The 27,803-nt window shown below is 55.5% G+C and overlaps 1 protein-coding gene and 2 long non-coding RNA genes across 3 annotated transcripts in view; 2 read left to right on the plus strand and 1 right to left on the minus strand.

The window, feature by feature from the left end:
- Positions 1 to 13,294, minus strand: part of Slc13a3 (solute carrier family 13 member 3) — a 63,631-nt gene extending 50,337 nt beyond the window's left edge. Inside the window, exon 1 of the mRNA XM_015479151.2 lies at positions 13,137 to 13,294. The gene's annotated coding sequence lies outside the window, so the exon portion shown is untranslated. The remainder of the gene's footprint in view (positions 1 to 13,136) is intronic.
- Positions 7,943 to 13,249, plus strand: LOC125618944. The gene is made up of 3 exons (XR_007350329.1): positions 7,943 to 8,333; positions 10,237 to 10,348; positions 10,669 to 13,249. It is a non-coding gene; the product is annotated as an uncharacterized LOC125618944 (long non-coding RNA).
- An 11,667-nt stretch (positions 13,295 to 24,961) lies between the features above and the next one.
- LOC125618945 lies at positions 24,962 to 26,996 on the plus strand. The gene is made up of 4 exons (XR_007350330.1): positions 24,962 to 25,096; positions 25,636 to 25,745; positions 25,927 to 26,130; positions 26,938 to 26,996. It is a non-coding gene; the product is annotated as an uncharacterized LOC125618945 (long non-coding RNA).
- The last annotated feature ends 807 nt before the right edge of the window (positions 26,997 to 27,803 follow it).

Raw genomic sequence — 27,803 nt, forward strand, 5'->3', positions numbered from 1 at the left:
GTCAGGCGGTTAATTTTTGAGCTGGGGAATGGCTTCCAGGCAGGCTCAAGGCTGCTCTGTCCCCACCGCCCCTAAGCTTGCCCTCTGCCCATGACAGGGAGGAAAGAGGGGCGCGTCCTCTCCAGGGCTGGGGGCAGAGCTTTCAGGACACTCGAGGGCAGGTTCCCTCCCGTCCCTGCTCCCTGGGCTGCTGCAGACACTTCTGTCACACACTGGCCTGTGACCAGGCTCTTGGCAGGTACCGGAAACCCCATGCAGGTTCAGGCCAGACCTGAGGGGGCAGGCCTGGGGACAGCAGCCTCAGCCGTACCTCCTGCTGCCACCTGAGGCCCACTCCCAAGAGTGCACAGGGCCAGCTGACCTCTGGCAAGGAAGAAGCCACACCTTCCACCTCAGGGGTCCCCTCGCCAGCCCTGCCCAGGCTGGGCCCTCTGAGCCAGCAGGGTTTGAAGCCCCGCGGCTGTCACTCACTACTGCTGTGCCCTCTTGGCCAGGTGGCTTCTCCGATCTGACCGCTTGGCCCTCCGAGTCTCCCTGTCTCATCCGTAAGTGGGAATGCGTGGTGGACAGGGCAGAGGCCGCCGGAAGAGACGACGAGGCCACAGAGAGCTGGGTGACACCAGGAGCATTTCTCCCCCCACCTCTCAAGCAGCTGTCCCCGTCGCCTGGTGCCATACCACTGCTGTGCAAGGCTGTCACACACGGAGCACTTATTAGGCACCGGGCATGGTTCCGCGGGTTCCTTTGTTAAACACCCACAGCCGCGGCCACCGGTTAGGGGTGTTGGGCGTACTGTGGCTCAGGCCGCAGGACTTGCTCAGGGCCACTGTGCCTCAGTGTGGGTGTCCATGGGGTCACAAAGCCAGCCTTTATGGAGCGCCCACTCCACCCAGGCGCCAGGCAGGGGTGACCTGCACTCGACCACTGGCTCATCTCAGCCACCTGCTCAGAAATAAGAAGACTGGGGCCCGGGGGGCTTGAGGCCTCTCTGCCCACGAGTGCACTCTGGCAGGGATGAAGCCAGGATCCCACCAGAAGGTCCGTGCCCAGAGCCCTGGTCTGGCCTCAGGGCCCTCGTCGTCAGCAAAGAGGAGGAGCACAGGGAAGGCAGCTGCTGGCACTGCTCACAGAGGAAAGGGGGGAGCTGCCCGGTGACCTCTGAGCCAGCCCCCTCACCCCACCCCTGCTCTGCAGGATGTGGACCCCTGGACTCATTAGCAGATGTTGTGACAAGTTCAAGTTCGCGGAGCCATTCATTAAAAGTGTTCCTGGGGCAGTTTGCGCCCTGGGGCTGCCCGGCTCACTAATCATTACCAGCCTGGCGGGGCAGGGACCGGGCAGGGGTGGCCCAGGACCACGCTGCCTGGCTCAGCCCAGCAGGACACATCATCTTTGGAAAAAGAAGCTGATTCACTGTGTGACCTTGGGCGGCTCCTCGGCTCCCCATGGCCAAGCCTCCCTCGTCCAGCGGTTCCTTCAGCCCAGGTTCATGCGTGAGGGGGTGTCCAGAGCTCACCCCTGAAGGCCTGGCCAAGGGGGGCCTTCCTCTGGTTGGAGGGAAGCCCTGTCTGAAGGCCTGGATGGTTCGAGCCTTTAGATCTCACCGAGGCCCTTGGATTTCACTTCATTTCTCAGGGGGGAGAACCAGGGTCCTAGGAAGGGCCATGGTGAGGACCAGGAGGACCCTCTGCTGCCCCTTGAACACTCACCACGCTCCCACCTCAGGCCCGTTGCACGCGCTGCTTCCACTGCCCAGAAGGCCCTTCCTCTCTACATCTCCGGCTCTTCCGCCTCCTTCAGGCCTTTCTCAAAAGCTCCTTCCCAGTGGCACCTGCGACCCTAGAATGGCACCGTCTCTGTCCCTGGGCCCCTGCCACCTCCTACCTCAGCATCGCGGGACGCGCTGCAGACCACACTCCCCCCATGTGCTTTGGCTCTCTGTGTCCCTCCAGGACGTTGGCTCCACTGGGCAGTGACTTGTGGCTGAGTTCACGCCATGGCCCCCTAGAAGGGCAGTTGGTGCCTCGCAGGTGCTCGGTTAGTATTCTGACTGACCTCTTGGCTACTTGTGACAGCGCCTGGCACACGGGCACAGGCAGAGATGGCCTTTCTTAATCCACAGCCAACTGGGACATGCTGATTAAGCACCTACTGTGTGCTGAGAACCGCGAGCAGGGTGGACGGCACTATTCACCTTCTCTGTGGGCAAAGGCTTGGCTTCCTTCGAGGCAGGCAGGCCACGTGACCCGTGAGGAAACCGCGGCTGGCGATGGCAGCACCGCGTTCCACCCGCAGAGCCACACGCGGCCCCCTGAGCTGCCGGCCGCAGCCTGTGCCCTCTGGGATGGGCCCTGCCCCCTGCGTTCCTGGTCGGCCACCATCTACCCCCCGCCCGCCCAGCTGGCCCTGCTGCCGAGGCCTGGCCTGGGGGTCGCCAACCCCACTTGATCATGAGCCTCAGCGTCCCCTGGCTCTGGGATTTGGGCCGAGATTAAGAAGGACGGGAGCGTTCTCTGAGGTTTCCTCTGAATGAGCACCGTGTCACCAACCGTCCCCACACCTCTGGGAGACACGCTTCTTTCCATTCTCTAGGGGGAGGGGCTAGGGCCTAAGACCACTGAGCCAGGGACGGAGCCGGAGGCCCAGGAGCACGTCCGACCGCGGTTCCCCGGGGCTCGAGTGCAGAGCGGACGACCCACGCAGCCAGCTGCGGCCCTGAGCAGTTCAGGCGCATGAGGCCCCTTCGCCAGGTCCCGAGGGCAGCTGCAGCGTCCCATCTTGTAGACGAGGAAGCCAAGGCACAGAGAGGACGAGGGGCGTGTCCAGGGTCGTGCAGCCAAGAGGTGGGAGGCAGGCCTGGGGTCTGGCGCTGGGGCCCGTGCTCACCCCCTGCCCCGCCCCAGGGGGCAAGTCTGGGGGCAGCCGCAAAGCAGGCCCCTCTTCCAGAGAGGGAAGGCCCGGGTCTGTGCAGCTCACAGCAGGAGAGGTCGTGGGAGAGGCAGGAGCCTGGCCGGCCTCCCTGCAGCTGGCGAGAGTATCCAGAGCCCAGCAGAGGTGGCCACAGGCAGCCACAGGTCAGGCTTACCAGGCTCTGCAGGCCTGCACCCCACAATTCCAGCCCCAGATGTCCTCGGAGCAGAGAAGGCCCTCGCCAGCCCCAGGTGAGGGCTACTGGCTGTTTCCAGCCCTGTCCAGAGAAGCCGGACGGGGCAGGGGTGGCCGAGGAGCCAGGGGAACTTTCCTGACCTCTGCCCCAACTCCAGCCCCAGAGCCAGCAGCTCCTCGTGCCTGGCAGGAGAGAAAGGTGCCGGGGACACCAAGGCCCAGGGTGGGACAGGCCTTCTTTTGTCATTTCCCCACCACAGCGAAGGCGGCTGTCCAGGGGGCAAAGGGCAGAGGGCAGAGGGCAGGCAGAGCCCGGAGCTGGCCTCTGAGCCAGCAGCGCTCTGGCCAGCCCGGAAGACTCCCCTCTCCCAGCCCTTCCCTGCGGCCTCCCTCCACTGCCAGCCTGGTGCCCCGCAAGCACCCCACTCTGCAGCCCCAGCTTCCCCACAGCAAAGAGGGCTGCATTGTGCTGCCCCCAGCCTCGCTGGAGAGATGGGGGAGCCGGGGCCTCCTCCATGGTGGAGGGTGTTCGCGGACCCACCAGAGGCCGGTAGCACCCCACCCCGGGTTGTAGCGATCAGAATTGCCTCAAGTGGCCAGATGTCCCCTGGGAACCAACGTGAGAAGCCCAGCGACATGGCGTCCATAGGCAACACGTGGGGGTGCTCTGAAAGCCACTGGAAACCTGCCTCATCGATGAGGAGATGAGGCGCAGAGGGGTGGATGACTGGCCACGGTCGCGCACTGGGTATGGCCAGGACTTGAGCCCCGTCTCCTCCAAGGCCTGAGCCCTCGCCCGCTCCTGGACGCCTGCCCCACGTCTGGATGGCACCTCTCCCCACAGTGGGCACGACCGCTCCCTTCCTTGGCCAGCCCGACGCCAGCCCAGCCCCCTGCCACCGCTGTGCAGTGCCGCTCGAGGCCCCACCTCCTGAGCCTCGGCCTCCTCATCTGTGAGGGGGTCCACCACCCCTGGACCTGCGGGGTGATGAGTGGGGCTGAGAACACACCAGGGCCAGAGCGTGGTGTCTGTACCCCGGCTCTGATGCCCCCCAGCCACGGGCGCCTGGGCAGGCAACTGACCGCCCGGGCCTCGTCTCCTCATCTGCAGTCTGCCTCCTGATGTCAGCCCCTGGCCACGGAGCAGCATGAGCTTCAGCGAGAGTGTGTGGAACCGCAGCCGGCCCTCAGGGAGTCCAGACAGGGTCAGCTAGATTCCTAGAGTCCCTCTGGGGACCGAGGAGGGGGCATGGACAGGGCCTGTGCCTGGGGCAAGCTCAAGTTCACTTCCCGCAGTGCCAGGGACCAGCACTTGCCCTCAGGGGCTTGAGGAGGTGAAAGCAAACTCCTCCCAGGCCCAGCCTGTGGGCGGGTCCCACAGGAGAGCACAGCAAGGGGACAGGGAGGGGGCCCTGGCTGGGGGAAGGGCCATGTCTCTATCGAGAGGGGGTCACTGCCCCCCTCATGGGAATTTCAGGGACAAGTGGACAGAGCACAGAGCTGGTGCCCCTTATTATGCCGACAAGGGCAGCAGAGCCGCCCTTTGCTGGCACCGGGTCAGGTGGCCCAGTCGGCCCAGCAGGTATGTTGGTCACGCACACTTCACGGCCGAGAGGCAGCTGAGGCTCCCCGGGGGGCAGCATGGCCATGTGTCTCCAAGACCCTGACCCATCACCAGCAGCGAGAGTGGCTAGGCCGAGCCTGTGACCTGTTCCAGGCCCCAGGCAGGCCCCGCCCTAGCGGGGGGCTGACTCTGTGCCTTCAAGATCTGGGGGTGTCAGAAAGCCCTGCTCATCAGCCAGAGGGCACTGTCCCGGGGAGATGGTCAGGAAACACGATCTTGCTCCCTGCCGCTTCGTGGGGACCACGCGGGCCTGTTTACACACCTGCAGGAGCAGGGAGCCTGGAGACCTGGCGGGGCCTCAGAGAAGCACTCGGGAAGGGGCAGCGGGTCAAGCTTGGCAGGGAGAACTCGAAGGGGGCCCAGCTGGGGGCTCTGGGACCACCCAACCCTGCTGGCAGAGGGCTGAGAAGGTCCCTCCAGCCCCCTCTCCCAGCTGAAAACACTGACTTCAGCCCAAACGCTCCACAACTTGGGCTGCAGTCTGGCGCTCTGGAGAGCACATGTGCTCTGAAATGAGAACCTGTGTTCAAATTCAGATTCTTCCATGCAATGTGCTGAGTGTCTACTGCGTGTTAGACACTGTTCTAGGTCCTGGGGATGCTGCAGAGGACACAACAGATGCGGGCCCTGTCCTTACATTGCCCACAGCCTGGTGGGAGAGGCAGAAAAATGCTTTTTTTTGGAGGAGGGCAAGCATGCTGGCGAAGAAGTCAGTGAGGAGCTAAGACCCAAATGAGCAGAGGCCAGCCACAGAAGGACAGGAGGCCACGGTGATCCAGGGAAGGCAAGTACAAAGGCCCTGGGGCAGGTGTGGTCTTGGCCAGTCTGAGGAACAGAAGGGCTGTGAGGCTGAGGCATAGTGAGAGGAGAGGAGAGTGCAGGACGCTGAACTAAGTTTTGTGTCTGATGCTCTGACACCCGCAGGTGCTGCGCCTCCAGGGCTGGCCAGTTCCTAGAGATCCTAACCCACTCGTCTGCAAGTGCTGCTTTCAGAACCAAACAAGCCCGAGCCCACAGTGCTAGGCGCCACACTCCAGGCCATTTTCCAGCTGCCCTCATCACCCAGGAAGCCCTGTGGGCAGCCCGTGGGCAGCGCTCCCAGCCCACCCTGGGCCTGCCTGCCTGGCCTCGGGCCTCCGCTCCTGCCAGAAGCCCCTCCAGGGCCTCGCCCACCCCCCTCACTCCTCCACCTCGGGACCAGGCCGCCTGCAGGGATCTGTGAGTCTGACAGGCGCGTTCCCCCTCTCCCGCTCCCCCTCCCCTGCTCCCCTGTGGCAGCCAAGTCTGTGCAGTGACTCCGAGGAGGGTCCAGGGGCCAGGCGGGCCGGAGGCAGATCGCGCGGGCCCCGGGGGCCACGGTCTGCGTTTCATTCTGCACCCCACCACCAACGGGACCTGGAGTCGTGGCTCTGCTGCTCTGGCCCGGCCTTGCTCCCTCACGGGCCACCTCACTGGGATGCGGTCAGGACCAGCCAGGTCGCACACCAGGCACCAGAACCCTGTGCGCTTAGTAGGCACTCAGCAGCGGCGGCTTGGGCCAGCTCAGTGGGTCGGTGGGCGGGGGACTCCTCCCTCCGGCCTTTGGCTCCCGCTCGTCAGGAGCCCCTCATCCCTTCCTCAGGGAAGCCAGCCGAGGCCAGGGGGCTCTCTGGGGGCCAGCCCCACCCAGAGCATCACAGTCGCCCACAGCTGTCCCTGCCCCTGGCCCGGCCCTCTTCCCAGCTCTTGAGTCAGCTTCCGATTGTCCTCAGGGTGGGCGGACTCAGCGTCTCAGTGCGGAGGCACGACTGTGGAGACTCGGCTGGGAACCCTTCCCACAGCTGCCCTCTGCCCTCTGCCCTCTGCCCTCGGATCCCTCACGGGGCAAATGCAGAAACAAGACAGAGCTGGGCTCGGCGGCGCACACCTGTGATCCCAGCGACCGGGGAGGCTGAGGCAGGAGGATGGCAAGTTCAAGGCCAGCCTCAGCAACACAGAAAGGCCCTAAGTCACTCTGCAAGGCCCTGTCTCCAGATAAAGTCTATGAAGGGCCGGGTGCGCTCAGTGGTCAAGCGTCCCTGGGGTCCATCCCCAGAAGTGAGACCCAAGGCTGGGGATGCGATTCCCAGGTAAAGAGGCCCTGGGTTCAACCCCAGGCACCACACCAACAAAACAAAGAACCGACAGAGCGAAGCCAACGCACAGGAGCCGGGAGCTTCTTCTTGGAGCTGCAGCGGGGATTTGTGAGGAAGTTTCTCTATGTGACACGCATTTATTGAGCACCCACTATGTGTGGGCACTAAAGACCCAATGATGAGCTAGACAAAAGAACCGCTGCTCGCGGAGCCGCACCCATGGGGACACACAGTGGCTGACAGGCTATCAGGCTGATGCTAAGGGGGGCAGGTAGTGGGAAAGGTCCTGAAAGAAAACAGGGCGGAGAGTGGAGCGGCTTCATTTCCCTTTCTGATGGGGCCCAGAGATGTGCAGGGAGGTGAGTTCTCAGCTGAGATGAAGGACGTGAGGGCGAGGACCATCGGACATCTGGGGGACAGCAGAGCAAAGAAGGAAAAGGCAGAGCAAAGGCCCTGGGGTGACGGGCAGCTTGGGCTGATTAAGGAACTGTAGGAAGGCAGCCTGGCGGGAGTGGAGGGAGCGGGGAGGTGGGTCACAGGGAGCAGGGCCCGGGATTTTTCCTAAGCCATCGGTCAACGCCGGCTTCTCCTCCCTTGGTGACCGTCCAGTGATCTGAAGAGAACTGAGTGCACAAGGCCAGCGCCAGGACGCAGGCCGGAGACCCCAGCAGCTCGGGAGGCTGAGGCTGGAGGCATTTCAAAGCCGCCAGGTCCATTAGCAAGGTCCCGTCTCAGAAATGTTTATGAGAGGGCTGGGTGCAGCTCAGTGGTGACGCGCTGGCCCAGCACGGACGGGCCAGGCCCTGGATTCCATCGCCGGAGAAACAACTTATGTGTCTCTGAGACGTGGCTTTTCAAATAGGAACTTACTTATTTTTTATCACAAAACCCAGTGAGGAAAGACGGTGGATACGTCCATTTTTTCAGGTGGGTAATGGATTCAGAGAGGTCCAGACACTCTTCCCGAATCACACAGCTCATCAGGTAGAGGCCAGAGACGAACTCATACCCAGAGACATCCCCAGCCTGGACCTGTTCCAACCTAGCAGCTCCCTCCTGAACAGGCGTGTGCGTCCCAGGAACAGGGGCCCATGTGACGGGGCCACGTGACCCTGGGCAAGTAGCACTTGGGAACTCAGGGCCAAAAGTGAGGCTCCACTTCCCAAGCCCTCCTCGTTCATTTCCTGTGGCTCCTAACACAACAAATGACCCCAAGAATAACGACCTACAGCACCTGGGCTCCCGCAGGGCAGGCCAGAGGCCGGAAGTTGGGAATCATGTCCACCAGGCTAAAGTCCAGGGCCAGCGGGCAGGTGCCTTGGGAAGCTGCCGCAGAGGACCCAGCCTGGCCACCTCACCCTCCACTCAGCCTCTGACTCCTGCCACGCCCTCCCGTGAGGACCCTGGTGGAGGCTCCAGGTCCAGCCAGACTGTACACAACAGTCTCCCTGCGGCGGGGTCACACCAGGAGGCTCTTCTTTCTATCTGAGGTGACAGTGACAGCCATCATGCAGAAGGGGACACCGGGGAGCTGGGCAGGCACCGACCTCCGGAGTCCCCAGCCAAGGTGCCCCCCAGGCAGTGGGTCCAGAATCGGGGTGTGGAAGACCAGAAGGCCACGAGGCCTGCGGAGGAGCAGGAAGGGACCAGGCCCCTCCCTGCCCAGCTGCCCTCCCCCTTCAGTCCACACACAGCCCCGTGCCCTCCCCGAGCTCCTCCCTGTGCCCAGCAAGGGGCAGGCCCAGCCCTGGGCTCCAGGTGGGCAGCAGCGAGGAGCCCGAACTAACCATTTGTCGCTGGTTTGTGTCTAGTCATCATTCACAACCCTGGCTTTTCATACGTGGTGCCAACAGAGAATCTCCTTTTAAATTCAGTGTATTCAGATTTTTTTTTAAAGGAGGGGGACAGCAAGATGTTGATGTTGAAAAAAAAATAAAGATGGTAAATCACAGTAATGTAACTAAGTAATTGAGGGGAAGGGGATCAGGCAGAAACCATGTGGGTGGTACAGGACGATGGAAATCCAATCGGGCTCCGCTCCACGAGACAAATGTCCCGTCTGAGCTCCCTGGGGTTCAACGAGATGATACAAGTTAAAAGCCCAGGCAGTGTCTGGTCAGAGAAGTCACCTGCTCCATGTAGCAGGACTTCCAGGTTTTTCTGAGAAACTCGCATGAGGGCCTCTCAGAACCTGGCTGCTCTGTCTTCCAGAACCAAGAGGGAAAGGTGACTGAAGAAAAACTGAGTAGCTGTGTGGCCTCGGGAACATGGCCTGACTTCTCTGTGCCTCACTTTCCTCATCTGTAAAAATATAAAGATGATCATCGTTGCTACTTCTTAAGGTTGTGAAGGGAAAATGAGCTAAAATGTGAAAGATGAGTAAGACAACAAGTCGTGGGGCAGAGTGGAGGCGATGAGGAGGAGGAGGACCATCCCCCGTTACAGAGGGGCACAGCGTTGGGAAACGTCTCTGTCTTCTCTGAATTCTCGAGACAGCCCTCTGGGCAGCTGAGAATCCTCTCCACCTCACCAGTGAGGAGACTGAGGCTCAGACACTCAAAGTCTCCAGTCCAGGAGGCCCCGCCCCCACCCCTTCCCCATTTCACAGCCAAGACAAGCCCTCCTCAACCCCACCCTCGGCCTAGATGCTCCCTCCCTGTCCCTTCCCAGAGCCACCCCTCCCCATCTGTGACACGGGAGCGGGCAATGTTCTCTAACCACAAGCTAAAAGTCGAGGGGGACAGTGCAGGCACCACAGATGACATTCCATGGGGCCATCACTTGCTAACGAGGAAGAAAGGCACTCTGACCACGTCGCAGGTGGGGACAGTGAGGCCCAGACAGGGACCGTGACTTGCCCAAGGTCACAGGGCCAGCATGTGGGGTGGGAATCCAGTTCTGATTTCAAAACCTCAGAACTAGGAACAAAATGACGGTTTCCCTGGTCACCAGCTGCTGGGAAGTGGGCCTCTGACCTACAGGGGCTCCGCAGCCTCTATCAAGAGCCCCGTCCCAGAACAAGGCTGCGGGGAGCCTCTCGCACACCTCTGTGCAGACGGTAGAGGTGGATCAGCTCACACCGAGGCGCAGTTTGGCATGGGCAGACAGGCCGGTCAGCCTTGCTGGCCTCGTCAAGGCCCCTTGATCAGTGTACAACCTGCACAACATCCTGTAGCAGCCCTGTCTAGCACATCCCGACTCCCTCCACTGGGAGTGTCCTTGGAGTCACCTGCGAGTGCCCACTGTCAAGGACTCATCTTGGCCAAATGGTCAGCAGGGCTTCATTTGCTCACGGTAGTGCAAGGCAAGAAAGGGAGCCAGACTTCGCAAATTCATGGGGCTGATGCTTATTTGCAAGCCTGTCTTAACCGTCCATCTCTGCCTGCTCCCTAGGGCCCATGTTGTACAAGACCACTCCCCAAACCTCCTACTCCCATGATGGCCACACTTGAAAAACTTGGAGTCAGCAGCATCCTGATGTCCTGAGCAGCTGGCATTCTTTGGGGTAAGAGCCAGGATCCCCAGTGGGGCTGGAGATTCCAGCCTCTGCACCCCAGGTCCTTCCCTTCCTCCTGGCCACGTCCCTCCCTGCTGGCCACGTCCAGGCCAGAGGACACAGTGTAAGAACACTGTCTGTGCCTGCGCTGGCTTGACCACAGCTCCCTGCAGACCAGACCAGCCCTCTCTGGACCACACCTACCCCTAGAAATCACAGAGCTGGAAAACCAGGCCCAGGAGGACGGACCCTCCTCAGTACCCAGCAAGCAGCAAACGCTGGGCCTCTCAAGCCTCCTTCCTGATCTGATATCTGGCATTTCTCAAAAGTTTGTAGGACCCAGGTGCAGCGGCGCCCGCCTGTGATCCCCGAGGCTCTGAAGGCAGAGGCAGGAGGAGCGTGAGTTCAAAGCCGCCTGAGCAACTCAGATGCGCTAAGCAACTCAGAAAGAAAAAGGGCAGCTGTGTGGCCGTGGTGGAGATCGCCCTGGGTTCAATCCCAGCACCAAACAAAACAAACTTCCTAGGAACCTGGATGTACAAGACGCCCTGCATTGGTGGCTGCGGAGAGGCGCAGCAGTGGCATTCTGGTGTTGGGGATGAAGCCGGCGCTGCAGGCACTTACACGTCGGAGACACATTGCAGAGCAAGACTATTTTTAGGTAGATCACCAGCGTTTGGTGCGGCCATCATGGGGAGGGTCTGGTTAAGATGACAGTCTTGTGGCTGCCCGTGCAGAGCAAACCCAGTTTTGCAATAAAAACAGCAATGTTCCTTAAGGACACGCTTATTCACATTGGACATCAGATTGAGAAACATGTCACTTCTTAATATCCAAGAATATATGTGGGGGAGGGGGCTTCGGGTATGTCATTAGAAATTTTGAAGGAGGCTAGAACTTTCCACCCCAAGCACCAAGGAGAAGGTGCTGGTTTGTCGGTCACTTAAAGAAGCAGTGACATCTAGGGCCAGACAGAGGGTTCCCTCCAGGGAACTGCAGGAAACAGGAGTGGTTCCTACTGAATCATGACCAAGGAGAGTGGTTAAACTACAACCTCTGCTCTCCAGCTTTGGACCAGCTGTGCGACTTTGGGCAGGTGACCTAACCTTGCTGAGCTTCTGTTTCCTCACTCATCAAATAGGGACTCAAAAAGCAGCTGCCTCCTTGGTTTTTGGGACATCACATGGGACAGTGCCTGAGGAGCTCCGTCCAGCACGGAGCCAGCAGAGTTCGGCATTGAGAAGCGCTCCTTTTGGTAGGGGTGGCTGCCGCATTCACTGTCACGGTTCCCTGCTACCCACGCGTGTGCGTTGGGGACAGGGGAGTCCTGCAAAACTAGTGAAGCTTAACCCTCCCGGCCACCCCCAGCTCCGTGCTGAATTTTGATTTTGTAAGTGTGTATCGTTTTTCTTCAAGAGACCCCAGAGTCAGTACAGGCGTTTGGCCTCATGACACATGGACACCATCTTGCAGAGACAGGTCAGGGACAGATGCGGGGGTTCCTCTCTTCTTCCTCAGTCTCTGGGGGGGCCTTGGGGGACAGCAGCACAGGCTCAGCCTCGCCTTCCCAGCAGGTTCCAGCCGGCCTCGGTCAGCGGCTCACGTCACCCCTCCCATGGCTCCCCAGAAGGCAGGGAGGTGATCACCCCATTTTAAAGACCAGAAAAGTGGGACCCAGGGAAGAGAGGAGCTCGGCTCGAGAACCACAGGCCAGAAGGTGGCTGAGGCGGGCTGGCTTTCGCCCGGGCAACCTCAGACTTATTCATCATTTATTTTCTGGTTTTCATGTCAAGAGAGTCCGACAGCTAAGACTCGTCCACACCACTGTCCTGGGTCTCGCGGCCACCACCAGGTGCCACCTCCTTACTCCTGTACCAAGGAAGGGCCACTTCCTTCAGATAGCTCCCCTGGCTCTCAGCTGGGCGGTGCTGCGTAAGGCACCACGGAGACACCTTCTCTGTGCTGTGATTTCTGTGGACGTTCACCATCTCGCGCGGCATCCCCTGGAGGAGCGGTGAAGCCATCTCTTGGAGTAGGAACTCTGTCTTCCACAACGGCCGATGGGTTGGCACAGGCGAGAGACCCAGGAGGGGCCTGGGTACCATCTCCTTCCAGCCCCCAGCATGTTGATTTCCTCTGACCTCAGCTCAGCCTTTGATCTTCTAGAATTACTTTCTTTGAAAGTCTGGGGACAAGCCAGGGGGCAAATCCCTACACAGTCACTGGCTGAGTGACTCTGAGGTCACTTCTCTCTGGGCCTTGGTTTCTACCTCTGGAGAGTGGTGTAAATAGTCTTCCGCTGAAGGGATTTTAAGATGATGCACCTGAGGCACTCATTAAATCTTAGCTGCCCCTGTCACCAAAGGACCTGGTGCAAAGGAAAGGCCAGCAAGCATGTATTAGGCACTTACTGTGCACCAGGCTATTGGAAGAGATTTACACATATTGCCTCATTTAAAGTCACCACTAGGCAACAGGTTGACACCATCACCCCCCTCTTTTTACAGGAGTTTACTTGAGAGAGGTTAAGTGACTTGCCCAGGCCACCCACCTTGGCATTCCTTGGGCGTTCGTGGTCACTGTGGAGGGAAATGTGCACCGCAGCATGGCCAAGCGCCAGTTAGAGTTCAGAACCAGAAATCATCCCGCAGCACTGGAAAGAGCCCGAAGGCCGCTCTCGGAAGAGCAGGAGAAATACCCGGGAAGAGTCCGAGGCAGGCTAAGGGGAGAGGATCGCGGCCGCGACAGCCTGTCGGGACGCGGCGCAGCGGGTCGCGCGGGCGCGTTGGAGGGTTACCTTGGGCGGCAGGGCGAAGACCACCGGCAGCAGCGCCAGCGGCGTGAGCAGCAGCACCAGCAGCCGCCGCGCGCTCCACACCTTTTTGGGCCAGGGCCGCCAGCGCCGCCATCCGCGCGATCCCCGGCGCCTGGCCGGCCCGACTGCCCCGCGGGGCCCGGGCGCCGGCTTAAAGCCCGGAGGAGGGTCCGGGGCAGGGGACTGCGCCGGCCGGCGTCCCGCCCTCGCTCTCCTCCTCCCCGCGGCCGGGCGCAGGAGCGCGGCGAGCGGAGCCTGGGGACAGGGACCCAGCTGTGCGGGCGCCTGGCCTCGGGTGGAAGCCTCGCAGCTTCGCAGCGGTGTCCCGGGACAGCTGACCGGACCTTCCCCGCCCAGAGAAGCACAGCGTGAGAGGACCGTGCGGAGGACCTGATGCAGACCCTGACTCCGCCACTTGCTGCCAGGACGAGCCTCGTCCCCCAGCCTCGGACCCCGAGCCTCGTCCCCCAGCCTCGGACCCCGAGCCTCGTCCCNCCGACCGTCGGGCCAGGGGCGGGGCGTGCGGGGAAGTTCAGTGAACAGCGGGGAGGCGCCCCCGAGCGCCAGCGGTTTTTCTTATTCTCTCCCGTGGTTGGCGAGGGACCTGCGGGTCCCTTCTCCCTGGAGAAGGCTTCTCCTTCCTCTTGGATGAAGGCGCAGGGTGCCATGGCTGGTCTTTTAAAGGAACAGATAAAACAGTCTCCCGAAGTCGCTGTGTCATCGCACCGTCCCGCGCAGGTCCTGAATAGTCGGTTTCTGGGTGTCCCGCAGCGTTTGGCGCCCTCGCTGGTTGTAACCAGTCGCTAGGGACGTGGCGCTGCCTCCCCGCGGTTCATCTGTTCCTCTAACGACCGGCGGCTCCTCCTGGGCGCTCTCCTCCCCCCGGGGCCCGCGCTCTGGGCGTCCCTGGCTTTCTGCCCTGGAGCTTTGAGGGTCTCGGGGTGCCCAGACACCAGGCCCTGTCAGTCTCTAACAGGCTTCCGCGGGCATCCTCAGTTTGATGTACTCACAGCTAAGTTTTCCTTCGGGTCATGCTTTTGGTTTCAAATTCTTTGCGAAGTCCTAGATCGGGGAGTCCCCCCCTTTTCTGGAAGTTCTGTCTCTGAAACTTGTACTCGTTCATTAACTCCCCCAGCCTCTGCCATCTCCCCACCCCAACTTTCTGTTTCTGTGAATTGGGTGGATCTAGATATTTTACTGACATAAACAGTATCAGAACACTTGTCTTCTGACTTGGTTTATTGGTTTACTTCACTTAACATGTTTTCCAGTGTCATTCATGTTGTCGCTTGTGTCAGATTTTTTTTTTTTTCTGCATAGAATTCCATTGCATGGGGCTGAGGTTGTGGATCAGAGGTAGAGCGCTCACCTACCAAGCATGAAGCATTGGTTTCAATCCTCAGCACCATCTAAAAACAAAATAAAGATATTGTGTCCACCTATAACTAACTAACTAAATAATGAATATTTTTAAAACTCCGTTGCATGTATGTACCATGCTTTGCTATTTATCCATTCATTTGTTGATACTGTTTCACCTTTTGGCCATTACAAGTAATGCTGCTATGAACACGGGTGTAAAAGTATCTATCTGAGTCTGTACTTTCCAAAAGTGGGATTACTTGCTCACATTATAACTCTATGCTTACTTTTTTTGGAGGAATGGCCATTATTGTTTTTCCATAGATGTTGCCCCACTTTATATTCCGCCAACAGTGCACCAGGGTTCCAACTTCACCAGCATTTATTTCCAGGGTTTTCCCCCCATGATAGCCATACTGTTGGGGTGTGGAGTCTATCTCGTGATTTTGATGTGCATTTCCCTACTGGTTACTGAGGCTGAGCCTTCTCACGTGCTTATTGGCCATCTATACAGCTTCTCTGGAGAAGAGTCCTCTGCCCTTGGGTTGTTTGGGTTTGTTGTTTGTGTCTTTTTCAGTGTAGGTCTGAGCATTATGTATACATAAGTTAGCATAAGTCTACTGGTGTCATTTTGCCAGATTCAGAGAAATGAAGAAACCTTATCTTCTCATTTTTTAACCTTATCTCGTTTATAATAGGATTGTTTATAGTATTTACTCTTAATACATTTATAACCACATCAGTGTTACACTTTTTGCTTCAACAGTCAAATATAATTTAGGAAACTCAAGATGCTACCATGATATTAATATAGCTATGTTAACTTTCTTACGCTTAATGTTGACATGGAATATCTTTTTCTTTCTTTTTTAAAATTTTTTTTCTAGTTGTAGATGAACACAATATCTTTATTTATTTTTATTTAGTGCTGAGGATCGAATCCAGGGCCTCACACATGCAAGGCAAGTGCTCTACCCAGCCCTGGGATAACTTTTTCCTTTTTTTTTTTTTTTTACTGTCAACCTATATATGCTTCTATATTCATAACTGCTTCTTGTATGTAGTAGACAGATAGACTTTGCTTTTTAATCCTATCTGTCTCTATCTCTATATCTGTCTCTGTTTCTCGTTCTCGTAGTACTGGGGATGGTATCCAGGAGCATTCTACCACTGAGCTATGTGCCCAGCCATTTTTATTTTTCATTTTGAGACAGGGTCTTGCTAAGTTGCTCAGGATGCCCTTGAACTTGCATTCCTCCTGCCTCAGTCTCTCAAGTCACTGGGACTACAGGTGTGCACCACTGCACCAAGCTTCTGAGTTTTAATTGGAGTATTTAGTCCATTTATGTTTAATGTAATTATTTTTCTGGTTGGATTTAAGTGTCCTCTTTAGCTATTTGTTTTCTATTTATTCTATGTGTTATTTGTTCCTCTTTTTCTTCTCTCGTGTCTTTTTTTGTGCCATCTGAATATACTTTTTGGAGTTCCATCTATTTCGTGTATTATTATTTTGTCATTCTTCTGTATTATCATTTTAATGATCCTCTAGAGGTTAAGATGTACATCCACCACAGTCTCCTTTCATATGACAAGGTGTTATTTTAGGAATAGCATAAAAACCATACCATTCCACTTCCCACTTCCCTCTCACTCTTTGTATTCTCATTGTCTTTTAAAATTTATGTATTCTATAAACCCAGTGGTGTGCTGAAGCTCACCATGAGAGAGGACTGTTAAATTTGAAAAAACAAAAATACAAGCCAGCTGTAGAACTGATAAATTGAAATCACCATTATGGGAATACTTACCTTACAGTAATAATAAGTGCTATAAATAAGGACTTTTTCCCCTCAGAGAGCCACTTGTTAAAAATTTACCAGAACCCCATTTTATAAATTGTACAATACAATTGTTCTGTTTTGGGTATTGGGGACTGAACCCAGGGGCACTTAACCACTGAGACCCTTCCCCAGAACCCCTTCCTACCCCCCCCCCCCTTTTTAAAGTTTCGAGACAGGGTCTTGCTAAATTGCTTAGGGCCTTGATAAGTTGCTGAGGCTGGCCTTGAACTTGTGATCCTCCTGCCTCCATTGTTATATTTTTGACAGTCAATAACCTTTTAAAGATATGGATAAATAAATTAAAATGAAGGTGCTTTTAAAATGGTCTTTACATCCCCCAGATATTTACCTTTCTCTTCGTTCCTTCCTGACAGGATGATCCAGCATCCTTCTCTTAGTCGCTGGCGTCCTTTCCTTTTACCATTTCTTACAGTGCTGGTCTGGGAGGAGGAATTCCCTCTGCTTTGGTTTTTCTGAAGTATTTGGGTTTGAAGTTGTTTTCACTGGATACAGAGTGAAGTGATTTTCACTGTGAGAGTCGACCAGTTTTTTCTTTTTTTTTTTTTCTGTCAGCACTTTAAAAGACATCATCTCACTGTCTTCAAGTTCACATTGTTTTTGGTAAGAAATTAGCTACCATTTGTATCACCGTTCCCTTTAGGTCACGTACCTCTTTACTCTGTTGGAAGGTCTCTTTATCTCTGGCTCTGCGGCATTTGGTTTGTACTGTGCTTGGATGCACTGTCTTGTACTTGTTTCCTTGGAGTTTGCTGAGCTGGTTTTGGATCTGTGTGTGGGTGTCTTCCATCAGTTTGGACTGTGCCCTGTCACCATGTCTCCAGATACTTCTTTTGCCCCTTCTCTCCTCTCCTTCAGAACTTGTTGTACTTATGTCAAAGGATTTAGTATATCGTCTTACAAATCTCAGGTCATGTCTTGTATATTTTTTCACTTTGTTTTTCTCTCTGTGCTTCAGTCTGGGCATTTTATATTCCATCTTCAACTTCACAGATACTTTCCTTTGCTGTGTCCAGTTTGCTTTAGATTTTAACTTTTTCATTTCTGATATTGTATTTTTAAACTCTAGTATTTCTATTAATTCTTTTTATAATTTTCCATATTAATTTCCCACATATTAATGCATGCTGTTCTTTAGATAATTCCATTTGTCATAATTTTTTTTTTTTAAAAGTCTCTGAGAACTTAAAAATCTGAGCAACTCCAGGTCTACTTCTATTAATTCTTTTCTCTCTTAATTATTTCATTCTATTGCTTTCTCTGTTTGTTAATATCTGAGTGTAAAGGGGATATTTTATGGAAAGGAATGATAGAGAATGAAGTAGATAATATTTACCTCCAGAAAGGGATACTCCCCTTTTCCAGTAAGACTGACAGAGTGTGGACTTCATCTGATTGGTCCTTGAGCTGGTTTCAGCTTTTGGTGTAATTTTAGTTCAGCTCCAAGTGTTTGAGGGCAGAAGCAGAACTTTTCCTTCACTAGGACTACGTAGACTTGATACCTGATGGGCTGTATTTTTAGTTTGTCTTGTTTGGGTGATTAGGAAGTTTTCTTTTCTGACAAATCCTGTCCCCCATTTCGTGAACCTAGGAAGATTTTTCCAGCCCTGTTGACATTCATCTGGGCTTTGGAGGGCTGTGACCCAACACACTGTGAAGGTCTGGAATGCCTCATGTCTCTTTCTCTTAGTGACACTACCCTCTCTCTGTCTCTGGTAGTTAAGCATGGGGGACCTGGGAGGGGAGAACATCTCTCAATGCTTCTCTCTCCCTCCCAATATCTTGTATGTGAGAATACGTATCATGTCAGGTCTTTCTCTCAGTTCTCCTCTCCTGCCTCCCACCCCAGTTTTGGTACCTTGCACTCACGGGAGGCCCGTTTTCTCCCAGGGGAATCCTCAGCCCTCCTCAACCTGTCCCTTAGGTGTACCATCTCTGCACTGGTGATTCAGACCTGAGTGGCCCCTCCTTGTTCATCGGATGGCAGCTCACAGGTGGCCCTTGACAGTTGGCCACATCAACAGGCATTTGCTCAGGGTGTGAACTGCTGAGGTCCCTCTCTCCTGGGAGGATCTTGGCATTTCCTCTTAAAATTTAGTTCCTTTAGGGTTTTTTTTTTTTTTTGTCCACAATTCTCTATTTGTTTTTTAAAATTATGGTTTTGTAGCTTATAAATCCTCTTTGTTTGTAAGGGTGGACGTTTAGTGTAGGGGAAACAGTATCTTTTAACTTCCTATATCAGAACCTGAAGTGGAACCCTGTCACACAGGAGTAATGACAACAGCTTGTTTCTAATAAGGCCATCTCACATGAAGTGCATCAAAATACCAGGACCATGGGGTCAGCCACAGAGAAACGGAAAGAACATCTCATTTGGGAAAGACTCAAGTGTTTCAATGTTAAATCCACGTAGAACAGAGACTTAGGGCATCTGGTGTAGCAAAGGAAACCCATTATAGGAGGAGCTGAGCCTCTGCTCAAGTTGGAATCACCAGGAATCATATAACCAGGCCAGCGTGCGCTCAGAGCGCAGCCAGGTGGTGCCTCGGAGCCCGCAGACGCGCGTGTCTGAGTAGGACCCCTTTACTTTGGAATCTGGGTAAGATCACCAGGTGCCCGTGAGGATATCTATTTAGCACTGCATCTGGGAAGGGGTAAAAATTAGACCTTGGAAAGTTCTAAAAAATATGAATAAGAAATAGAGTAAATGCCATGACTTCAGCCCTTTAGTAACTGACCTCTTGATGCCCGAGGCAGGGAGACGGAGTCAGCCTCCAGAGTGAGCCACTCAACTGCTGAGACCCTGACAGTGAGAGGGCTCGGGACAGTGCTGTTTCGCTGTTTAATGCTCAGTATTAAAGTCATATTTCCCATATCTAATAAACGTATATCTAGTCTTGGCAACTGTGGGGGACAGGCCCCAGGACACCCCAACAGTATCAAAATCCTTGATATTCACAAATTTTATCACCAGTGAATGGACATATATTCAATGCTTGAACCATTCAAAAGAACCAGCTTTACAAAACTTTGTAATCCGTTTATATTGTTGAAGGGAATTTAATCAAGTTTGCCGTCCATGTGAAATGCCCCAGGAATGGTGGTCTTCCCTCTTACTTAGATGTGAATCATGATGGTGGCACTGGAGTGCTTACTCTGTGCCAGGCACTGTCTGAAGAACGCCGCGTGATTTAGCCCATTGAACTCCTAGAGGACCCTAGAAGTAGGTCCTCATGGATCCCCATTTGCAGAGGAAGAAACTGCAATACAGAGAGCTCGAGGGTCCCATCCAAGTCCACACAGCTATCAAGTGGAGGGTCAGACCTCAGCAGTCCAGCCCAGAGTCCACGGGCCTGGCCACTCATGGCAGGGACTTGGAAGAGTGGCCCCTGCATCCACAGGCTCCCCAGTGGCACGTTCAGCCAACGGTGGGGAGACAAGACCTGAAAATCCACTGCATCTCCATGGAGCCTGTAGATTTCCCTCTTGTCATTATTACCTGAATACAGGGTGGTGACTACCTATGGAGCACTGACATTACATCAGGCCTCACCCGCAACCTAGAAAGGACTTAAAGGGTGAGGTTATGTGCAAATACGATGTCATTTTACATAAGGAACCTGAGCCTCTGTGGACTTTTATCTCCTGAGGACCTGCCAGACTCTTCCACCAACAGTGTGCAAGAGTCCCAGTCTCTCCACATCCTCGCCAGAATTGTCATTCCTGTCCTTTGTATTGCAGCTGTCCTAAGGGTGAGCCTTTCATCTAAAAGCTCTGGCTGAGCTGATGTTGGCTGGGCACAGGCAGCAAAGGTGGAAGACCCAGCAGTCCCGCTGTTTGGCTCTGGAGCCGAGGGGTCTTGTGAAGGCCTGCGGAGCTGAGCGGGGGGAGCTGCTGGTGGACCAAGTTGGGGGGAAGGTTTCTCGGAGGGTGCGAGGCACCTGCTGAGGACACACAGACTGCTGTGTGGTTGCTTCTTGTCACTGTGACAAAAATACCTGACAAGAACAACTCAGAAGAGGCAACGTTTTATTCTGGCTTTATCTGGGGTTCCGAGGTCTCAGTCCAAGGTTAGCCAACTCCACTGCTCAGCTCCTAGCAGCTGGGGAGCAGAGAGAGGGTGTGAGCGTAGGAACCAGGGACTCAATACAGACCCCAAAGACCACCCCAGGGACCTACTTCCTCCAGCCACACCCCCCCTACAAATCACTAATCCACCAAACGCATTCATCCACTGATGAGGTCAGAGTTCTCATCCTCTCATATTTCACCTCTGAACATTGCTACGGGGAACACCGTGTTTTTAAAACGTGGACTTTTGGGGGGACACTTTCCATCCAAACCATAACAACCACATTAAATAATAACATTAAATCACAGAAAATGAAGCTGGATTCCTGTGTCAATATTCATTTACTCGCCATTGCTCAGTGGGTGTTGGCATCCCTGAAAATCTTCCTTCGTAACCAGAGACAGTTTTGTGGTGAGAGGCTTTGGTATTTGCTGGAATTAGATAACACCATACTGTTTGTATTTTATTTATTCTCAGAATTATCTTTGACAAAGCAAGTGATTTTTGTTTTTTATTAATGCCTATGATTTTTTAAAACCCTCCTTTTAAGTTTATCATATGAAGCAACTCAGAGGAAAACCCTGAGTAACTCATGGTGCAGAGCAAACCGTTGTGGCAAAATTCTGAACTCTGGATGCAAAGATTTGAAATTCGGGAAGCCGTGAGGCGGAGCCAGAAGGGCCCAGATGCAAGGTGCTCGTTCCCGTAAGCCCCAAAGGCGAGTTTGCTGCCCCCTTTCCCGTAAACCCAAGGGCAAGTTGCTTCGCAGTGGACCTGCTCCAACCTGGGATGAACTCTCCATGACCTTTTGGGTTGGAACCTGACCCTGAACCATCCCAATGACCAGCCTCATCAAGGGCAGCACTACAGGGAGAGTGAGGCCTTCCTGAGAGCTCTTTAGAGCGCAGGATGGGGGGGGACCCCAGCCTATAACAGCTGTCCCTAGACCAGCTCACAGCATGGACGCCAGTCCATCCCCTAAAGTCCAGGTGCAGGCAGCTGGGACCAGGGTGCATCTCGCCAGGACCCTGGACTGGCCTCTCTGTACCAGGACAAAGAGGGGAAGAGACCATGTTTGGCCTCAGAACAGAGGTTTCCACCTGGGGCCTCAAAGGTGGCAGGACTGAAACAGTGGCAAGCCCAGGGACCACGCCTGCTCAGAGCCACACGTGGTCCTCAGCACTTGGCCTGTGCCGGCTCCCCTCACCCTCGGGCAGCTCCACTGGCACTACCTTCTGAGTGCCCTGCCACCCGGGGGAAAGCCACACGGACACTGTGCTGACCTCCTGTGCATCTCTAGGCAGGGCTGGCTGGGGTTTCTCAGTCTGAGGAGAAGCACACTGGAGTGGCTCACAGGGAGGACAGGAATCAGCACACAGGGCGGCGCGGTCCCCGCATGGTACAGGTCCCAGTACTTGTGACAATCACCAGCATCAGTACTTGCTCCCACTGAGAGTTGGGGGTCTCTGTCCCACCTCTTGAATGGGGGGAGGGGCTTGTGACCTTCTAATCAATAGCGAGAACACGGCAAAGGTAGAGCTATGGGATTCCAGAGCTAAGTCACAAGGGCACGGTGCCTGCCTGGGTCACTCAGTCTGGGGACCCTCGCCGTTGAAATCCAGCCACCACATTTGAAGTTCATATTAAACCAGGCAGAAAAGCCACACAGAGAGGGGCCACAGGAAGAGACCCACTCCCAACCCAACTAACGGGCACTGAGCGAAGGGCCCTCAGATGATTGCCATTCAGCCTCTGGCCTCCAGCGGAAGCCAGATGTGCTGGAGCAGAGACAAGCCCCCGCCACGCAGCCCTGTCCTGTGTCTGACCGGCATAATCTGTGAATCAAGAAATGGTCACTCCTGCCACTGACTTCACGAAGCACCTTATTCCCCAGCAATAGGTGACTATTATTGACACTAATACTTAACAAAATTGCAGCTTCCTTTAGGAGGAGGGCTCTGCACGTCACAAGGTCCCCACCCCGTGTCTTGGACCTTGGGATGCTGCGTAAAAGCTGGCTCCAAGGCTGGACCCGCTGGTCTCCTTCATTCACATCCCCCCCCCCCGGGCAGTGGGAAGGAAGTGGCCGTGGGAGAGGGTTCTTCAGAAGTGTCCACAGCGCACAAGTGGCTTGGCTGACCTTCACTTTCATCTGCTAGTAGGTGAAGGCGTGCCCACTGGACAGATGAGGAAACGGAGGCTCAGAGATTAAGACAATTGTCCAAGGTCGCACAGCCAGCACAGGACAGGACGGAAGGTCCCTGGACACACATGCCGCTCTCCCCACCCACCCCAATATCGGGCAGTTCCCTGAAGGCACCCGAAGACCGATTTTTGTTGAGCGAAGAACCTAATGCGAGAACGACAGAGACATGCCCCAACTAGAGACGGTGCCGCGCTCCCTCCCTCTCTCACCTTCTCTTTAAAGATGGCCGGGGTGACAGGCCAAGCCCTTTCACCAGGGCCTCCCAAGCCCTCAGTGCCACTGAAGAACACCCCGTGCCCAGGCCTGCTCGGTGCTGTCCTGCTTTTCTGTCTCCACCTTCCCAGCCACCCTCCAGGGGGGGATCCTCAACCCAGGGGCTGGTCCTGAGCCTCGCTGCCACCCAGCTGGACTGCATCCGCGGAGCGGCCGGGCCCCACATGAGGCGGTGCTTGGCAAGAAGCGCCTGAGCCCTGGCTCCAGGGCAAACTAGAGGACCTGTGGGGAGGTGCCCAGGACCTCACTGCACTGGTCTGGGGGGACGGTGCCTGCGTGTCTAAATGCGTTCCAAGGGCTGCAGTCGAAATGCACAGAGCCTCCTGCTGGCCATGGTAGGAAGAGCGGGAGGCCGCATCTATACTTAGGAAGGGAGAAGGGTGACTAAGAGAACACAGCAAGAGAGAACAGGAGGGCCACACCAAGGGGCAGAGCCGAGAGGCGGCCCCTGGAGCTGTGGAGTGAGCCTCTGCACTTCTTGAAGATGGCGTGAGCCTGAGGTGCGGGGCTAGCATGTTTGCGTTCTCTGTCAACTGCTCTTGCTGTGTAGGGGTCGGTGAATGGACAGCCAGCCACTGTTCCACGTCCCTTGCATGCTTATTCATTCAGCATGGGGTCAGCGACCTATCGACCCCTCATTAAATAGTGTCATGATTTTAAACGGGAAAACAACAGGCTCGGGGAGGTGAGTGGATGTTCTGCTGCACTTATGACACTCACTGGCCGGGTGACCGAGGGCGTGCTGTATGCCGGGCACTGCACTGGGTGCTTCAGTGAATGACCAGTCCTGCCCAGTCGTTCGGCCCTGTGCCTCCTTCTCAACCACTGCACACGGTGCTCTTCATGACCTGCTTCCTGCTCCTGGAACATGCCAAGTCTTCACTTACTGCCCACCTGCCTGGTCTCTGGCCACCCTCCCCAGCCCCTGCCACCATGGCAGTGACTGGTTCCTTCCCCTCACTCAGGTCTCAGCTCGAACATGCCCTCCTCAGAAGGGCCCAAGATCGCCCAGTCCAATGAAATGCAGCTCTCTCCAACTCTGCCACGCTCGCCCTGTATGCAAGCCCCTCCCTCTTACTTTATGCATAACATGATTCTATTTGAAATGATTCCCCCCAGAATGAACTCCATGAGAACAAAGACTCCCATTTGTTCCTGGCCACATTCCCGGCACCGAGAACAGTGCCTGGGACATAGAGGATCAATACCTATTGAATCATTGAACCTGCTTTACATCATATTTGATTACTACGAGCATCAATCAAAATCTTGGGTATCACTCATCAACAAGGACTAACTGAGCAGCTACTACCTACCAGGCATCTATCTGGGTGCTGGAGGTGCGGCAGTGATGGAGCCAAAGTTTCGCTGGTTTCGTTTGAGTAGTTCTAAGACAAGACACATGTGTAAAATGGGCAGCATCCCGCCTGACTTTAACACTATGAATAAGAATACAGCAGGCAGGGAGAGAGTCGGGGGTGCTGCCTCCCCGGAGGATCTCAAGCCCCCTGCCCTGCCTCCAGCTCCTCCTCTCCCCTGCGCCACTGTCAGCATCTTTCAGTGTGACATTTCATTCAAGGTCTCTGCAGCTCCAAGAGCAATATTGGTGTTGAAGCAGGTCCCAGCAGAGTGCCCTCAGGCTGGGCTTGGGATTAGTCGCCCCCTTCATGTCCCCAGGAGGGGGCGGTCAGGCAGCTTGGCCTCACCCGCCTTTCCTCACTCTGGGGAAGGCCTGGAGCTCTGACAGCTCTGGGTTCCTGGCCATCCCCTGCCCTCCTTTCTCCTGGGCAGAGGGTGAAGGTTTACAAACACGAAGCGGCCTTTGATCGGCATCAGACCCCCAGGGTTCTGACTGTTTTTTGTTCCAAACCCCTGGCTGGGAGCATGCTCTGTTTTGCCTCCAGCAGAGGAGACCTTAGGTAGGAGGAACGCGTGTGGGCATGGGAACGGCTGTGTGTGTGTACGGGTGTGTGTGTGTGTGTGAGGGGGGGGGGGCTCAAGTGCATCCTTGACTGTGTCCAGCACGCAGGCTGGGTGTGTAAGAGAGAATCCAGCCCAATCCAATAAAGGAGCACCCGCTACATTCCAGGTGCCATTTTAGAGACCAGGGAGAGAGAAGTGGGCCAAACAGGGCTCCCTGCCCAGGACCCAGGGCTGAGGGGCCCACGCGGTAAGCACTGGAGCAGGCGAGTCAAGGGACGGCAAGTGGCCATGATCCAGGGGATGAAGCTGGGGAGCAGATCGGGGCTGGGGGTCTTTCCTCATTCACAGGGGGTTTGCCAGGCATTTGCAGGCAGAATGCCTCTGGCATTGGCTGAAGGAAACCAAAGAAGCAGCCGTGAGAAGACCGTGGGGACAGTGTCCCAAGGCAGAGGGAACAGGAAACACAAAGGCCTCTGGCGTGGCTGCAGCTGGGAGAGGGCGAGGGGCCCAGCATGGCTTGCCCCGCGGAGAGTGGGGGGCAGAGCAGAGAGGGGCCGCAAGGGTAAGAGCTGGGGTGGCCCTGAGTGAGGAGGGACCACCACAGTGTCCTGCAGAGGAGAGACAGAGCCCAGATCTGGACTGAATGGGACTCCGCAGCTGCTAGGAGGGGCGTGTGGCCGGTTACACATGACTTCTATATAGAAATGTAACACCAGTGCAGAGAGGTGCGCGTGTAGAGGAGGGTAGTTTCAGTAAATTCACCAACCAATCCACCCACGTACTCAGCTCTGATCTCAAGAAACAGAACCTCCACGCTCCCCGAAGTCTCCAGGAGCCCCCGCTGCACGGCCCGCCTCAAGGGTAGCCAGTCTCCTACCTTCCGATTCCCTCTGCAGGTAAAGCTGAGTGGGCTTCAGCGGGTCTGGGTCGGGGGTGCAAGATGGGAGCGAGAGGAACGCCCAGGTTCAGCTCAGGCACTGGCTCTCCCACCGTTTTTTGCCGAGATGGGCAGATGGTGGTGGGAGCAGAGAGCAAGGGCTGGAGCCACGGGTTTGTTTTGGATGATTGAGATTACAGGCAGCTTGGAGGCCCCTGGAGAAGATGCTGACCGTCTATCTAAGGTTGCGAACTCCAGTGTTGCAGGGAGAGGCAGTGTGGAGGCGAAGATGTCTGAGAGGGAGAGCACCCTCCCTCTTAAGTCCACAGGGAGAGGACAGGAGGACACGCATGGGAACGGGCAGCCGGCCTGAATGGAGGAGAGCCTGGAGGAGTGGGGACTGGGTGAGCAAAGCCCCTCTACAAGGCCAATGTCAGGACAGGCCCAGGGCAGTTGGATCCTGGCAATCTTTCCAGACAAGTCAGGGCTCTGGACTGGGAGTGCTTAACTTGGCAACTGGGAAATGAACATCCTGTGGACCCAGTGAACAATGTCCAGGTCATCAGCCACTGGCGCAGACCAAACCTTCACTTGGGCACTCTCCCCACCTTCAGGGACAGCTGGGAGCAGAGACTGGCCAGGCCTTGAGTGGGCCACATCCAGTCCAGCGTTCCCGCCACCGTCCTTGAAGAGGAGATCTGAGCCTTTATGGCTCTGTTGCTACTTTGATCTAAGCAGAGGGGCCTGTGGTCCCCAATGCCCTGGCCTGACCAGGAAAGACAACAAGGTGCCCGGAACGAGCAGGGCTGTGTGGGACTGGGGTCTGTGCCTGGCTGGGTGGGCCTGCTGGCTTCTATGTACTCTGAGCTGGGCTGTGGCCTCCCTAAGTGCAGCCTCCTGCCTGCCTGGCTCCCTACCCACCGTCCTCCACTCCTGACCTCTCAGGTGGCCTATGGTCTCCTGACATCTGCTGCACCTGACACCTCATTTAAAGCAGGAATCACTGATGGGGGTGTTTTGGGGTCAGGGCAGGGAGTGAACTCGCCCCTCTCAAGAACTTCCATGACATGTAATGTTGAGAGCCACAGCCGAAGGGGCCCCAGCAAACTTTCAGACTGCCAGCTGATGATTGGCTCACAGCGCCCCAGCAACATCTAGCTGATTGGCTCCTCTGCGGTGATGCTCATTGGGCTGTTTCCCTGCCCTTTCAGACCACGGAGCTGCTCATTGGGGGACTTTTTTGGCTCCGCCCACACGACCCAGCCAATCGGCCTCAAGAGCAGGAGGATTGTGGGAGGTGGAGAGGCTTGTGGTGGTGAGAGAGGCTTGTGGTGGTGAGAGAGGCTTGTGGGAAGCCGGTGGTGGCAGTTGGGCTCTGAGGGTTTTTCCTGAGGAGCGGTTTTGTTTGGCGTGTGTGGTTCTAAAAATAAAGTTCGTTTCTTTTGACAAGTGGCTCCTGAATTGTGCCCAGCCAGACTGCGGCAATGTAACATATCCACAGAAGCAATCTTTACAAATTTGCCCTTGTGTCTAGTCTTGGTGACCAAAAAGGGGTCACATGCCCACCTGTCCATCAAGGACCAATCTGAGCTTCACCTAACACACCCCTGGGCAAATTGGGGCTCTGTCCAAAGAGGTTAAAAGGGGCCACATGACTTTTTTAGGCAACAGATAATGTCTGGCACAATCTCTACCATTTGCAGGCTGATGACTCTGGGAAAGTTGCTTAGCATCTCTGAGCCTCAGCTCCCTCATCCGTAAAATGGGCACAGGAAATCACAATTGCTTCCTGCCCTCCCAGCACCAGTTCCCATTTTTCTCATGACACACCTTGATGTTTAGGGCAGTGGTTCCCAGAACAGCAGTCCGAGCACTACTGAGCTTACTAGGAATGCAAATTCTCAGCCCAGTCTGTCTTGATTCAGAAACACTGCAACTGGGGTCCAGCAAGTGGGACGTGCATCTCGTCTACCCTAGGCTTACAGAGGGGCACAGGAGGCTGTATCCTAGTTGCTTGTTTGCAATATGCGTGATACTACAGCCACACCGCTCGTTGTTCCAGAGTGCCTGGCGCTGG

Source organism: Marmota marmota, unplaced genomic scaffold (genome assembly GCF_001458135.2).
Source record: "Marmota marmota marmota unplaced genomic scaffold, marMar, whole genome shotgun sequence".
Classification (NCBI taxonomy): domain Eukaryota; kingdom Metazoa; phylum Chordata; class Mammalia; order Rodentia; family Sciuridae; genus Marmota; species Marmota marmota.